Here is a 6,304-nt window from a genome sequence, read left to right on the forward strand (position 1 = left end):
CTTCAGTAAAAACACAAATAGTTTTTTCGTCAGCTGAAGTTAGCATACAGTCACTTTAACAGGTCACCTGCCGTGATACATCAGATCAACGTGTTCAGAGCAGTAAACATATCGTGAGCTAAGGACTCACCTCAGACAGAGTTTTGTCCCTTGTGCTTATTTTGGATCATTTCTTTCAATAAGACGTCTGACGTCGCAACATGGCGGCAGAAACACGTGTGTTAGCTTAGCTCGGCAGAACGAGCGGAAGCAAGGCGAGACGGCTAGCTGGGAAAACGAGCTTTAGCCTCTGTCGTTTAACCGGATGGATGTCGTTAAAAATTCATATTTCAGACCGTTTTTGAGGTTTTTCTTTCATATCAGCCACAGGGCTTACAAACATAAGCTAGCCAGCTACGATAAAATATGCTAGCAACAGCTATCTTGTAGTCAAAAGATCAAAAACTACGAACTCTGTAGAAGCAGGCTAGCTGTAGCTCCCGCCGTCTCCGGTCTCTATGCTAAGCTAGGCTAAGTGGCTGCAGTGCAGTAGCTTCATATTGAAGCAGCGACGTGAGAGTGGCGTCAAATTTAGTGTTTATTTCCCTCAAATAGAACGAAGAGAATCGGCACGTTTTGTTCCTCGGCGTTAGAGATGTTCAAAATAAAGTTACGGCGAACATCCCGGTCGGTCGGCGGCGGCGACGACGTCACGGTAAATCCGCCGAGGCCGGTATAATTGGATCTGTCTCAGCAGAGCCGTCGCTCAGCCGTCCAACGCTTCGTTACGCAATCAGGTCACGGAAATGTTCAACCGTCTTCATAACACCGGACCGTCCTGCAACACCTGGCTGAGACGAAGGGACACGTTCATGTTCGTATTCAGACGTGTGACCATAAACATCTATTATAACCATAAACATCTATTATAACCATAAACATCATTATAACCATAAACATCTATTATAACCATAAACATCTATTATAACCATAAACATCCATTATAACCATAAACATCTATTATAACCATAAACATCTATTATAACCATAAACATCTATTATAACCATAAACATCCATTATAACCATAAACATCCATTATAACCATAAACATCCATTATTCAATGACAAGAATAATCATTATCACTGTTTTCATGAGGTTTATCAGCATCGACCTCCTGGAGACGGTTCAGTCACACGTTACATAGAAAGGTGCGAAGCAGCAGAAAAACAACACGTTAATGTTAACGTTAACATTAACGTTAACGTTAACGTAACGTTGTTCGTCAGAAACGTTTCAAACTGTACGCCCTGAATTTATTTGTATTTCTGGCCAGCTAGTGTCCATTTGTCAAATATCACGACTGGCGTTAACAGATCATATTTGAGCTCGCTAGCTGACTAATTCTGTTTCCTGAGTTTCTATTTTTAAAACTCTGGTACATTTTAAACAAGAACCTCATAAAGGTTCCTGAAGGAACCTCGGTTGGCTACAAACTGATAAACAGACTAAAGCTACGAGTCCCAGACAAAACGTGATCTTCCTTACTAGCTAACGAGAATATGAACTTTTTGCTGATGCAGATTTCAACAAAAGAAAGAATGTGTTGCGTTCAGGGTGAAGCTAACGAGCCCCATATTACATCCAGTAGTGTCTGATAACGGGATCTTAAATGAGACCGTTCTGGAGTCGGACGTCGCCACACAGATTACAATGATTCTCAGATTCATTCTTCACTCCTTGTTTTTACGTCTATTTTTTTATTATGAACCTAAAAGACTTTGAAGCCTTTATACCGACGAGACAAGTACACCGAGTACACCGAGTACACCAAGTACACACACAGAGTACACAGAGTACACCGAGTACACCAAGTACACCGAGTACACAGAGTACACCAAGTACACCGAGTACACCAAGTACACAGAGTACACCAAGTACACCGAGTACACCGAGTACACAGAGTACACCAAGTACACAGAGTACACCAAGTACACAGAGTACACCGAGTACACCAAGTACACAGAGTACACCAAGTACACCAAGTACACAGAGTACAGAGTACACCAAGTACACAGAGTACACCAAGTACACCGAGTACACTGAGTACACCAAGTACACCGCTCGGAAATACAAAACACTGAAAACTTCATCCTGGCTGCGATGAGGATTTGCGACAATTGTTCAAAAAGCTCATTCTTCTGAAAAATGATGATTGAAGATCGTTGAAGATCGTGATGAAGATCGTGATGAAGAACGTGATGAAGACGTCGTCCAGCTCCTCCTCACTAACAAGAAAAACAGAAATCTATCGACGTTCAGAAAAAAAAGTCCCTTTTTCACCGTAATATTCACGTTCTGTTTAAAAGTCGTAGACAAAAACAACCGTTTGAACAAATACATGAACGTGTGAATTAATCGTACGAAGAATAACAAAATGTAAAAAGGCGCCGCGGTGCGTGAAGACCTGAATGAAGAACAACCGATATGTTGTCTGAATGTAACGCTAATCGAGATTAGAACCGGTCAAGAAGAGTGAAATCCGCTGAGTCGTCCAATTATCAGTTGAAACAACCGACTGTAACATCTCAGGAAATGTGCCTCGCCACGCGACAGACGAACTAAATTCTCTCGGCACGATGCTGGTCTGTCACGCCAGCTGGCTAGCTAGACGGGCAAATTGGCCAACGGCAGCGGGCGTCCATATCTACACTGCCATCGCATCGCGCTACGACTTTCTTCACCGTAGATGGCTAACGTGATGGCTAGCTAGCTGCAGCCGTCCCATTCCAACGTAACGTGAACGTGAAAAATCTTCCGCGAGGAAACGCAACAAACAAAATCTCTGAGAAAACAGCCGTGCAGTCGTAAGCCAGTTAGCCACAAACCAAGTCTTTAACTCATTCCTTACACTTGTGTATCGTGTGTTGGGTTGGTAGAAGACCGAAGAGACGATCTCAGCTGTTGTTCACCGAACGCTCCTTCATGGTTCCTGAATCCTTCGAATTCTGCACCTTCATTTTTTTTAGTTTTGCTTGATGCAGTGATTTTTCAAACGTTAGTGATATCCAAGGTTGTTTAAAAGCGTGCCTCGTCCCGGGCCGGTCACTCGGCTGGTGAAACCCAGCATCCCTCTCCCCCCTCCCCCCTCCCCCCCCTTCCCCCCGAATGTGGAACGAGGTGGTGTTTTTTTAATGTTTTTTTGGGAGGAGTGTTTCTCGGGGGCGTCCAGCTGTGAGGAATGTACCGTCGTCTCGAGACGCTCAACTCAACCAGCTGAAGCCGCCGGATCCCTTCGTGGAAGCGCCGCCACAGAGTTTAAAGATTGGCGACAGGACATCCCGGTCATGTCCAATATTCACTACGGCGTTGATGCGTAATCACGAGTACCGACTGTGAGCTGAGCGGCCGCCGGAGGAGTGTAGATAGAATAATCCTGTCTTGTAAAGTCTGTGGTTTTGATCGGTGCTCCACGTACGAGGCCCGACCGCCGGGTCCGACGCCAACACCGGTTAAACCGTCTGAGGCGCGACGCTTCTGACAGGCCGGTTAAATAAAGGTGTCGAACCGGTCCGGCTTTCACCGGAGAGCCGGAGCGTCCCGTCCCGTCCCGTCCCGTCGCGGCCTCGCTGCCGTTTCACCCCGCTTCCCCCCCAACGTTCCCACAATCCGGGGAAAACCTCCAGAAACATGTTAATTATCGGCTTAAAATTCTGTATTGCCAATATGCGATAGCTTTGATTTAAATTTTTTATCAGTATCAGCCTTAAAAACAACACAACTGCCAATCAGATTGTGTCCGTCGTCGGTCGGTTTCTGGTTCCAGCTCTGCAGGTGTCGGTGATTTGCTCGGTGTTGATCAGAGACGAGGATCACCGCGTTTTACATCCGTTCACAAACTCTGGAGAAGCTCGAGCTGCCACTGAGAAACAGGATCTTGTTATAACGACAAGGTTTTCTCCTCAAAATGAGATGCTCGAGTCTTTTATTCATCTTTATAGATCAGTAGGAGGGTTCCTGACATTTAGGTTTCCCCCTCAACTCAACTCAACTCAACTCAACTCAACTCAACTCAACTGCTTCTGTTGCTGTTTTCCGAACACGTGATCTCGTGAATTCTGTTTTCTGTATTGAATTAAATTCTGAAGTAGTTTGACATGATCAATGCTGGAAACACTCGTCCACTTTCAGCGTACCGAGAGTCTGAATTTGACGCTGAAGAAGTTTGAATACCGTTTCCCGACATTGATCGATGTTTTCTTTTCAATCCTTCACAAACCTTGAGCAGAAAAAAACCTGCTCTTATTCAATGATTTATTAATACATTTGAAACAGTTACGCAGGCGCTGACAAACCACGTTTGGATTTGTATCATATCTAGATTGTCTTTAGTTTTGCACGTAAATGATCATAAACGAAGCGACGAATATAAAATTTGATTTACGAACTTTGGCATCCAAGAATTGTCCAGAAATTTCACTGAAAACCACAAATGTGAACCTCATGGTGGCGCTACAAGGAAAGTCAGAGGACCGCTGAAGTTGGTAGGATTCATCCTCAGGGGAACGTGAATATCTGAGCTAAATTTCAAGGCGATCAATCCAATAGTCGTGGAGATATTTTGGTTGTGGCGTCGGCATCTCAGGAGTTTCTCTTACAATTAGACGCTTTGTCGTTTCCCACAAGATCCTGTTTGTTGTTGTTGTTGTTGTTGTTGTTTTGTTGTGAATTCTTCAGGTAGCCGGTGGCAGCTCTGTTCTACCGAAGCATGTCGTGCTCGTAGCCGCTCCTCAGAGCAGCTGTGCAGTAAGTAGTTCTCCATCTCCCGTGATTCACCATCGATTAGTCACAACCGCTGACGTAGTTTTCACAGCGAGGTTTCAGCTCGAGCTCCACGACGAGAATCCGAGTTCACCGAGAAAAAAACCTTCACGGAAAATAAAAAAACAAAGCGTGTGAAGGAAGTGGACGGTGTTACTCCCAAGTTGTCACCTCGTGAGCAATAAGAAGCGTCGTGGTGAATCCTCCAGAAACACACTTCCTCCCTCGCTTGTACGCGCTGCTTGCACTAAAGACTTCCTGAGTCGGATGTTTCCGTCATGATGAGAGCGAGCAGGAGTTGGACTCTGCTCCCGTGATCTGTCCAACTATAGGGCCTCCGTCAATCTGCACTGTGTCCACGTACACAACAAGCTTTTTTCTTTTTCTCTGTAAGCAATAATGACGTTGCATTAAAAGGCTCTCGGCGAGTTTGTCTTCTGCTGAAGATGCAGCGGGAGGTCGTCCCGCCAGCCCGAGGTCCGTTTCCTCGTTGGTCCGTTTCCTCGTTGGTCCGTTTCCTCGTTGGTCCGTTTCCTCGTTGATCGGCCGCCTCGATGGAAAATAAAACCGGAAGCCGAGCTGTTGCTCTTTAAGGCGGAGCTGCGATAAAGGAGGCGGGACGTTTGGGACGTTTGGGACGTATCGGCGTCCCTCGGCGGATCGGACGTCGGCGCGCGTTCGAAAAAGGAGTTGGGACTTCTTGGAGCTCTGCACTCACAAAGGATGATGGGTAATCCCGTCCTCTGAGGCTTGAAGACAAACCCCACGATTGGCTCTTCTTCAACATGCAGATTAGGTAAAGAAAAAAAATGTAAAAGAAAAAAACAAAACAGTAAAACACGTTGAGTACCTGTATTATCTGTGTTCCTGTAGTATATAAATATGTGTATTGTAACTGGTGACAAATTATGTATATAAAGATTAGACCAAGTCTCTGGCTGATGCTTTTTATTTCCTGATCACTTCTGATTGGTTGATATCGATCGGTTCGCTCTCTCACAGAATGGAAAAGTCGTTGGTTTGTGAACGTTGTGAATCCTCCAGTTCAGATTCTGTCCGTCACCGTCTTGTTAGTTCGGAGCGGTTCGGAGCAGGAAGTGACCATATTTGGACGAGCTGGGGGAGGAGCCAGCGGTGGATCTGACCGATCTGATTGGAAACCTGACGGCACTAAGCCCCGCCCACCGATAGCTGTAACCTGACTGCACCACAGGCCTGTCAATCAAACAGACACGCCCCCAAAAACAGGTCTTTTTGAATCTTCTTTTCTAATGAATGAGGGATTATTTTCAGATGGACCTCCAGAAAACTAAGAAGAAGGAGTGACCTTCTACTAGTTTTTAAGATAAACTATTTAAAAAAAACCCTGTTGGATTCACTTTTTAGTTACAAAACAGAAACGACATGATCTTATAGAAAATTATGCATTCATGTAGATTAAACAAACCAACAGGACATAAAGTAGTTTAAAAACCTTAAATAACTACAGCAGTCAAATGAACATT

Source organism: Brachyistius frenatus, unplaced genomic scaffold, assembly GCF_029030835.1.
Source record: "Brachyistius frenatus isolate BFR_SWC_R1_liver_20210118 unplaced genomic scaffold, ASM2903083v1 Contig_84, whole genome shotgun sequence".
Taxonomy (NCBI): domain Eukaryota; kingdom Metazoa; phylum Chordata; class Actinopteri; family Embiotocidae; genus Brachyistius; species Brachyistius frenatus.